General features: G+C 43.3%; 1 pseudogene; it reads left to right on the forward strand.

The window, feature by feature from the left end:
- Positions 1 to 786: 786 nt before the first annotated feature.
- LOC142759909 (perilipin-3-like) lies at positions 787 to 7,532 on the forward strand (annotated as a pseudogene).
- The last annotated feature ends 3,204 nt before the right edge of the window (positions 7,533 to 10,736 follow it).

Here is a 10,736-nt window from a genome sequence, read left to right on the forward strand (position 1 = left end):
TTTTTTTCCTGCCTCCCATTGATTTCAATGCAGGTTTAGAAGCGGAAACTCCTCCAAAATAGGGCATGACGCTTTTTTCTTTGCAAGCGGACAAAAACTGCTCTGAAAAAAACGCCTCTACCTTCCATTATAATCAATGAAGGGAGATTTGGGACGGTTTTTGGCGCTGATTCCAACAAAATTAGCGCCAACAAAATGCTGTGTAAACAAAGCCTTAAGGTTCATTTACACGTGCAGATATTCGCATTAGCGACCTTTGATACGATTGCTGTAAGCGATCATATAGCGATTACGGACACGTATTTACACAGTTTATCATCTCAATATATATTAATATGTATCGTTTGGTCGCCTATTTAACACTGTCACACATCTGCTATCAATAAACGATTCATGTTTATAAACCACAATGTCAGAACGACCAACAATTATTTTTCTGTTCGTATAAACGATTATTTGTACGCTCAAGGAGCGTTCTATCGCTAGTCGTTCAGTCGCTACACCTATTCACAGTAAGCGATTATCGTGCGGTGGAATCTGTTGGTGTAAATAGGGCTCATGTGGAGAACATGACTGGAGGTCATAGACGAACTGTAACATAAAAACTGGTGCTAAAGTGGAGTAGTTGCTAATAGTAACCAATCCAATCCCAGTTCTCAGAGGTGCAATGTATAAGGTGCGACCTGATTGGCGTTTTTCCTTGAACTACATTTTATAAATCTTCCCAAATATTCATGACTGAAACTTTCCATAGCCGGGCACGTGGTAGTTTGCCCAGTCCGTCCCCCTGATAACCCCGCCCTCATGGGGCTGGCGCGACGTCACCGCCTCTTTAAATAGCGGCCAAGTGCAGGGAGGTGAAGCGCACTGAGGCGGACCACTTGTTCGGTGAGTGAAGGGCGGGCTGAGGGGCACGGGGTCACCTGTGCGGCCGCTCCGTTTGTTGCCACTGGATGGAGAAGGTTTTTCCCGTGTCTCTGTCATGGCGGTGGATATAGCGTTGTGTTCGGTTTTCTGTGTAGCGGCGCCTTTGCTTTGATGTCTTGCGTTCACTTTCTGCGTGTTCTTGCTCTGTGTCCTCAGGTTGAATACCAGCTGCAAATCTCCTGGCATCATGTCAACAAACGGAACGGAACCCTCTGCCCAGGTGGATGAGACTCCCGAGCAACAGGTGACATGTGGTGACTGGACTTTGACGTTCTATTATCTCCGCTGGCCGCTACTAGCGATCTGTTCTGTGCCGATAACCGCGTGCCCTTTGCGTCTTAGGGCTATGTAAGACTGTGGTGTGTACATTAGGTCATTGATGGAGAACCGGTTACTCTGAATCGTGCTCTGCCTTCTTATTCCTTCTGGAAATGTGACTAATGTGGCAGCTGCTGTTCACCTTGTCGGTGGGGCAGTGATTTTACACACACCCTATTGGCAAGGGGAATGAGACCACCCAGTTTATAACTTATTCATCCACCTCCAGGAGTTCAAAGAAAATCTTCAGGGGGGAATAAAATTACTGATATTAGGAGAGGGGTCCTCAAGTGTCACCGCAAGACTCCACATTCCACTATCTCTTGGCATGAACTGCCCCCCCAGAGCATGAAGAGCCATTGGAAACAAGTGTTGGTGAGATGCCCCTCCTGCAACTATTAGGACCCCTGTTTTAATATAACTCTCTGGGTATAGTTAAGGACTGTCCAGTTCAGGTCCCTTTCCAGATATTTGGGTGATCTGTGTCCTCTGTTCAGAATCCTCATCTCTTGGCCAGAGTGGTCTAGGCGTCTCTTGCTCTGGGTTCTGCATTAGAGAACCCACTGATAGATGCTGTATAATGCTTAAAGGGGCTTTCCAGACCCTAAAAATTGATAGCCTATCCTCAGGATAGGCCATCAATAGCTGATAGGTTGGGGTCTAACTGTTGGGGCTTCCATGGATTAGCCGTTTTGAAGAGACTGCAGCGCTCGTACGAGTGCAGTTTCCCCTTTTCTAGTTACTCACTGAATTGACGCGGACGAAGCGGTGATACCCAGGTATTGCGGCCTGTTCAATGGGGGAATGCAATACTGTGAACGGCTGCGGTGTCGGTGATTCATCGTGTGAGCAAGTAAGGGAAATGAAGGGGAAGCAGTGCTCGTATGAGTGCTGCGGCCTCTTCAAAATATCTGATTGGCGGGGGTCCCGATAGTCGGACCCTGACCCATCAGCTATTGATGGCCTATCTTGAGGATAGGCCATCAATTTTCAGGGGCTGGAAAACACCTTTTTATTTTCCCTCTGGCACTGCAGGGAAATGTAACACTTTAAAGTTTGCCCAGAGATTACTGTATTTCTGGGGGTGCCCACACGTGGACATTCTGTGATCCGCTTATTGTCAAGGACCCTTCTAACAAGTGGGGTCGTCTGCAGTGGCCATTCCCTCTAATAAAATAAGTGAGATGCGTTCTAGGGAATGGTTGTTTCCCCTTTAGTCAGAAGTGTTCACGATCTACTTGTCTACAGCAGAATGTGGTGGGACGTGTTACACATCTACCTCTTGTCAGCTCTGCATGCAGTGTGGTGAGTGCGGCCTACAATTCTACTAAGGATAGTCACCCGTACATCCGCAACGTTTGTGATGTTGCTGAGAAAGGAGCAAAGACCTTAACTGATGCTGCAGTAACTGGATCAAAGCCTCTTCTAAGCCGACTGGAGCCGCAAAGTGAGTATATTTAACTAAACCTTTTTATTTTTCCCCTCCTGTTAAGCGTGTGCCTGGTCTTATGGGCTATTAACACCCTTTGCACTTTAAAAAAAAAAAAAAAGTGCTACCTAGATGGAAAATTAAGCAACGCTAATGGCCTCTATTGAAATTGTCCTACCGTTGTGCTGCTGTAGAGTAACACTTTCACCTTGCTGGTTGTCCTGCAAATTCTGGTGTAACTACTCCTGACTCTGGGTCTCTCCTCTGACCCCCTGAAAGAGTCTGAACCAATAGTCTGCCCCTATAGCTGGTGACCGTATCCACTAACTAGAGATCAATTGCTTCGATCCACATTAAGCAAAAGCTGTCTCTTGGTATTACCCAGTCTTACAGCCGTGTCTTATTTGGTGTGGACAGCACCCTCAAGAGGATCTTTGGTGGACCTGGCATGCCTCTGCTTTACACTGACAGCTGATGAATTTCAATGGAAACCATGTAATTCTTAATTTCCCCATTAGTGGCATCCCGGCAGCAGGACACCCTGGTCTGCTTCCTACTTTTTTTTTTTTTTCTTCTCTTCTCCCCGTAAGGATATGGGATTGTCCAATCGGACATCACCTCCACTCCAAGAACCCCATTAATAAAAGTCAAAAAATAGTCAAAACCTCTGCCTTTCTTCTTAGTTGCAACTGCTAATGAACTTGCCTGCAAAGGTTTAGACAAACTGGAATCAACACTGCCTATACTTCACCAGCCAACTGAGAAGGTAAGTGCGAACTGCTCAATTCTCTTATGCCCTCAGGGTTATAGGTTTTCTGTTACAAAGTAACTGCAGAAAACGGACTCTTGCACTTGCTCACTGTGGCATTATATGGGCACTAACAGGGGACACCGGTGCTATCTATGTAGGCATTATCTACACAGCTCTGGGGTTTTCAGGTGGTTAGGACAAAGCTTTTTTTTTTTGGATGGACATTCTGCTACAGAAGAGCCTTTCATGCTTACCCCGTCTCTCATCTGACGTCCGCTCCAGCCTCCCTGGATGACGTTACAGGCCATGTGACGCTTCAGCCTGTGATCTGCATTCAATTGGGATGCAACGTCATCCCAGGAGGCCGGACTGCCGGAAAGTGGGTGTTCTGGCTAAGTTTTATTCTTCTGGCATGGTGTTGTTTTCCAGTGTAAATGCTGCGATTACACTGCAGAAGTTGCAATGCTTGGCTTTCTGTCACAGGTCTTTCATCCTCATTGAATTCAATGGAGAACCTGCAACGTAAAATCAGCATAAATTCACATGCTCCGGAATTTAAATTCCGCAAGTGAAGGTCTTGTTTTTTTTTCTGTTTCCACAGCCGTGGCATGTGATACTAAATCTCAGCCACTTTGCAGGATTTCTGGAGCTTTTACAGTAGCAGCAGAGTTTACGCTACGAGGGAACCCAGCCTAAATGGCAGTTTTCCTTTCTACCACGTCGTGTGAATATAGCCTTCTAGCCCTCTTTACTCTCCCGTCACAGCGATCCAGGCTGACTGGGAGAAGACTAATTGTGTGTTTAATTAAACTAATCTAGAATTAAAAGCCTCAAGTCGTCAGAGTAAAAATAGTTGATATTCCAAACAGCTGCAAAGATATTATAATTAAAGATGCGCATATCTGAAATTGAAAATTTGAACTGGCCACAGGGGCATCAATGACCCTTTGTCACAAGTCGTGAACCATATTCAGTGCGGGTTTTAAAAACGTAGTTAACATCTTTCTTTATACTCTTTCTCCTCCCCCCCCCCCCCCCCCCCCTTTAGGGTCCATTGACACTGCGGTCAGAACTGTATTTTCTTTAACCACTATTTGGTGCCTTATGTGCAGCAGCGGTTTTACAACTGCATTGTAAAAACTATCCAAATTGTCGTTTTTACTTATCTTTTTCCCAACCACAATAGACTTAGAAATAACTCCTGGATTTGGCAAAACTGCCATGTGTGAATTGGCCTTATAGTGGCCTGTTTTCCTGCATGGTTCTTAACGTGTTTCTGCACTACGACGTAATAGCACGTTGTGGTGCGGGGGTGATGTATGGAGTGAGCTCACCTGTGGGGCCTGTTCTGTATACAGCAGGTGTCAGCTGTGCATTACAGCTGATACCTGAGACTAACTGTCAGGAACAATGATCGCTCTGCCTGTTTAACCCCTTAAATGCTGTGAGCAATCCAGTGACTGCTTCTTGTGCTCCTCCTGTAATTACAAAAGCATTTATCTATGACCGCTCTGCTATTAGCAGACCTATTTGGAGACTAGTCAGTTAGGCTGGCTTCACACTTGTTTTGTCTTACTGTGGCTTTTTTTTTTTTTTTTCCCAGAAACTCTCCTAAACTAGTTTATTAATCAAAACCAAAAAAATGTGAAATGCAACAAAGTGTAAACATAGCCTTTAGTGTGTGTGTGTGTGTGTGTGTGTGTGTGGGGTTAATCTTAGTAACATTTTATTTAGTTTAACCACGATATCTCGGTTTCAGAGCCGCAATAAGAAAGTGCTAAACTTGCAATGCGCTCGACATCAAAACTTCAGCAACAGTGGTCTGGATATGCTAAATGAGACTTTGTCTTTGTTCAGGTTGTGTCTGACACAAAGGAGCTGGTGACTGGAGCTCGTGATACTGTAGTTGGTACGGTGACTGGTGCCCGTGATACTGTCACAAGTGCAGTGTCTGGTATAATGGGCATGGCAGCTGGTGCAGTACAGGGAAGCATGGACATGACTCGGTCTGTAGTCTCATCAGTGATGGACACGCATGTAGGGCAGTTTGTAACCAGCAGCCTGGATACAGTCTTGGGGAAGTCTGAGGAGTGGGCCGATCACTACCTTCCTATGACAGATGAAGAGCTGTGTGAGTAACTGGAGGTTTTCCCGTGTAACGTACTTGTCCCATTTCTGTTATTTGCTTGCAGTGTAATGTTTGTATGCAGTATCTTTGTTAGCAGGGAAATGGGGGACTAGTTTGAGAATTATATATATTTTTTTCTCCCCATCCTGTAATGTTTGTTGCAGTTTTCAAATGTGGAGTAAGTTCTACATAAGAAGCTGCATAATGCTCACTAACATTGTACGCTGACCTCTATTCTGTAACTAACATGTCACCTCAACCCAGAAAACCAAGCATTACAAACATGTCTGCTCCAGGCAGCTGTACTTCTAACAATGCGATATAAACCACCACAATCAAGACTAAGGCTATGGAAAGTATCAGTAGCCCATGCTAATGAATTAGATTGCCGCTCTCCCTCTCGTCACATTGTACAGTTGTTGCTATGGGAAAGTCTCCTATTTTACACGAGGTCCTGACTATTGAATGATTTATCCACAGCTCAACTTGCCTCCACTGTAGAGGGGTTTGAAGTACCGTAACTCCACTTCAACAACAAAGGGAACAGCAGAGTTACTATGTTCGTTTGGGTTCTTTGTCTTCTCGTCTGCGTCATCGAGCATACCAGCATTCTCTGGGCAAGGTGAGGAGTGCCCAGATCACCACTGTGGCAACTCTAGCACAGCTTCACCAAACTATTGACCTGGTAGGATTCTGTATTGTTAGAAGAAAAATCTAAATGTTCTACTGTAATTTCTTAGCGATTTATATTTTATTTATTTTTTTTGTTGCAAAGATGGAAACTGTCAAGCAGAGCGTTCATGGTGGCCAAGAGAAACTGCACCAGCTGTGGCTGGAATGGAGTCTCAAGCAATCGGGAACCACATCTGAAGATGGGGAGACTGAACCTGAACAGGTGATGACTATGTATATGTTTTTTTTCCGTTACCTGCTCTGTGGTAAAATGGCAGTTTCTGCTGCAGTTTGTTGCAGGTTTTTACCCCCCCCCCCCCCCACCCCATCAAGTTCAATGGGTAAAACACATGCTAGTTATCATGTTTTTGCTGAGCTAGTGAATGGAGCCTAGCGATCACGTCTGCCAAAAATTGGGCAGGTTACAGAGCATCCTGTTTGTAGCACACCCTCAAACTGCAGCAACATGGAGGACGTGTGTGGCTGTGAATCCAGCGATGGGTTGGGTAGTACTTGCCAGAAGCTGCAGCCACATATGTTCCTCTGGCTCTCACCCTGCTCCATCTTCTCCCTCTATGGGCAACATGATCCTCCAATGAGCTGATGGTCCATCTTGTCTTGAGGAGATGGTAAAAGCAGTATATTGTGAGTGATGAGAGGAGCCTAGTAAGTGGAGAGATAATTACGTAGATACATTACGTAGTCTTCGCATGTACTGCTGATTTATGCTGAGTTTGCTTACAAGACACAATGGTGACTTTTTTTATTATTTTGCAGCCTTTGGATTCTCGAGTGTTATCCATGACCCGTATGCTGACCAAGCAAATACAAACTACTTGCTTTAGTCTGGTCTCCGGGGCACAGGGTCTTCCAGCCAACATACAGGACCGAATGCAACAACTCCGGCAAACTGCTCAGGACCTTCATGCTTCCTTCTCCTCTGCTCACTCACTTGGAGATATTTCTGCAGGAATTCTGACACAAAGCAGAGAAAGAGCCACAAAAGTCCATGACCACGTGAATGAGCTTTTAAGCTATGTGGTGGCAAATACTCCCTTGACGTGGCTGGTAGGCCCTTTTGCCCCTCAGCTGGTTGAACATCCAGAAACGCCTGAAGATCCTGAGAGGCGGCAATAAGTAATCTGTTGCCCCAAATGTATGCAATTAATCTTGGTCTGAGGTAGGACTTGTCTTTGTGAGGCTTCTACAGTTTGGCTGATCGCTCTGCTTTAGAACTAGTGCTTGGGTATCGACTCCACATTGTTCTTGTACTGTTATGCCAATTTATAAAATTTACTTTGCAGTCACTTTGGATTTGTCTGTAGTTTCTTCTAGTGTAACTGACCAGGCTTCTTCTGCAGGTAGGGCTTACACTACCATTGGGCTAGTAACTAAACTCCTCACACAGCCTTTCTGAATGGTTCCGTTCACACCACACTTGGACAGTACAGTTGTGGTTTTTAATTGTTAACGCTTAAATAGTATTTTGGTATACATTAACCCCTTCAGGACCAAGCTCACTTTGGCTTTCAGGACCAGACCCATTTTTCAAATCTGACATATTTCACTTTATGTGGTAATAACTCTGGAATACTTTCACCTATCAAAGCGATTCTGAGAATGTTTTCTCGTGAGACATTGGACTTTATTATAGTGGAAAAAATGTGGTCGATAAATTCAATTTTTATCAGTGGAAAAACTCCAATTTAGTGAAAAATTGCAAAAATTAGCATTTTTGTAAATGTATCTGCTTGTAAGACAGTTATACCACACAATTGTTGCTAATTAACATCACCCATATGTCTACTTTAGATTGCCATCGTTTTTTGAACGTCCTTTTATTTTTCTATGACGTCACAAGGCTTAGAACTTTAGAAGCAATTTCTCACATTTCCAAGAAAATTTCAAAAGGCTATTTTTACAGGGACCAGTTCAGTTGTGAAGTGGCTTTTAGGGCCTTAGATATTAGAAACCGCCAAGAAGTCACCACATTTTAAAATCTTCACCCCTCAAAGTATTCAAAACAGCATTTAGAAAGTTTCTTAACCCTTTAAACGTTTCACAGGAATTAAATCAACGTAGAGGTGAAATTTTAAAATTTCATTTTGTTTTTGCAGAAATTCATATTTAATTTTTTTTTTTCTGTAACAAGTTTTTACCAGAGAAATGCAACTCAATATTTATTGCCCAGATTTTGCAGTTTTAGAAATATCCCACATGTGGCCCTAGTGTGGTAATGGACTGAAGCACCGGCCTCAGCAGCAAAGGAACACATAGTGGATTTTGGGCCTCCTTTTTATTAGAAAATATTTTAGGCACCATGTCAGGTTTGCAGGGCTCTTTCGGTGCCAAAGCAGTGGAAATCCACCAAAAGTGACCCCATTTGGGAAACTACACCCCTTGAGGAAATTATCTAGAGGTATAGTGAGCATTTTGACCCCGCAGGTTTTTTGCAGAAATTATTGGAAGTAGGCTGTGAAAATAAAAATCTACATTCTTTCAAAGAAAGTAAGTTGAGCTAATTTTTTTTCTAATTTCCACAAGGACTAAAGGGAGAAATTGCTTTACAAATGTTGCGGTGCTTTTTCTCCGAGTAAAACAATACCCCACATGTGGTAATAAATGGCTGTTTGGACCCACGGCAGGGCTTAGAATGGAAAGAGCGCTATTTGGCTTTTGGAGCTCAAATTTAGCAGGAATGGTTTGCGGAGGCCATGTCGCATTTGCAAAGCCCCTAAGGGACCAACAGTGAAACCGCCAAAAAAGTGACTCCATTGAGAACTACATCCCTCGAGGAATCCATCTAGGGGTGTAGTGAGCATTCTGACCCCACAGGTGTTTCATAGATTTTATTAGAATTGGGCAGTGAAAATAAAAAAAATCCTTTTTTCTTCAATAAGACGTAGCTTTAGCTCCAAATTTTTAATTTTCTCAACAAATAAAGGAAGAAAAGAACCGTAACATTTGTAAAGCAACTTCTCTGGAGTACGGCAATACCCCACACGTGGTCATAAACTGCTGTTTGGGCACACGGCAGGGCTCAGAAGGGAAGGTGCTTTTGGTGTACAGATTTTGCTGCATTTGGTTTCTGGTCGCTATGTTGCATTTGCAAAGTCCCTGTGGAACAAAAACACTGGATTCCCCCCCCCAGAAGTGACCCCATTTTGGAACTACACCCTTCAAGGTATTTATTAAGGGGTGTAGTGAGCATTTTCACCCCATGTGTCTTCCATAAATGATTGCGCTGCGGAAGGTACAAATTAAAATTTTTCCCTAGATATGCCAATGCATTGTCAAATGTCGTGCCCAGCTTATGCCACTGGGGACACCTCAAATTGTTAAAAGGGTTCTCCCGGGTATGGCGATGCCATATATGTGGACGTAAACTGCTGTTTGGGCTCAGATGGGTGGGAGCGCCATTTGGCTTTTGGAGCGTGGAATTTGCTTGGTAATAGTTTTGTTTGGAGTCTTACTGGTGTTTCTGTTTATAATGTGGGGCATATGTGAGCTGGGCAGAGTACTTCAGGGGCATAGTCAGGTGGTATAATAATGGGGTGTAAAAAAATAAATAAAATGATCCATAGATGTCTATTACGCTGTGATCAATCCTTTCTGCACAGGCCGGTGTCGCACTTATAAATGTTCTTCCTTATCCTTTTTGGTCCACACTCCGCACCTTTGCAGTTTTGGGAATTTTGCCGGGACACTGCATTGTCCTGGTATAATACGGGCACCCTTGCTTCCAGCAGATATGTTTGGGCCCTCCCCTTCCTGGCTCCCTAATTTTAGTGCCTTGATACATCGCCTTTTGAAACAGAAGAAATGTTCCCCTCTGGTCGGCACAACTGGATATTTTTCTTTCCTGACTTATTGGAGCCTTAACTTTATTTTTTTTTTCATAGACTTAGTGGTATGAGGGCTCTTTTTTTTTATGGGACGAGCTGTAGATTTTATTGGTACCATATTGGGGTACATGCAACTTTTTGATCACTTATCCTTTTTTTGGGAGGCAAGGTGACAAAAAACAGCAAATAGTGCCATAGTTTAGTTTTTAATACACAGCGTTCACCACGCGTTATAAACTACATGTTACCTTTTATTCTGCGGGTCAGTACGATTCTGACAATACCTAATTTATAGAAGCTTTTTTATAACTTTTTGCACAATAAAATCTCTTTTGGAAAGAATGAATTTTTTCGTCAGGAGCTGTGTGAGGGTTTGTTTTTTGCGAGACAAGGTATAGATTTTATAGGTACCATTTTTGGATACATGTGACTTTTTGATCACTTTTTTTTTTTTTTTTTACATTTTTGGAAGACAGTGACCAAAAAAACCAGTAATTATGGCAGTGTTTGAGGGTTTTTCACTGCGCTGGATAAATAACATAATAATTTTATAGTTTAGGTCGTTACGGTCGCAGCGATACCAAATATGTATGGCTTTATTTTTTCAATAATAAATTACTTAAGGGAAAAAGGGCGATTGTTTTATTTTATTACTTGACACTTTTA

This window comes from Rhinoderma darwinii, chromosome 1 (genome assembly GCF_050947455.1).
Source record: "Rhinoderma darwinii isolate aRhiDar2 chromosome 1, aRhiDar2.hap1, whole genome shotgun sequence".
Lineage (NCBI taxonomy): Eukaryota > Metazoa > Chordata > Amphibia > Anura > Rhinodermatidae > Rhinoderma > Rhinoderma darwinii.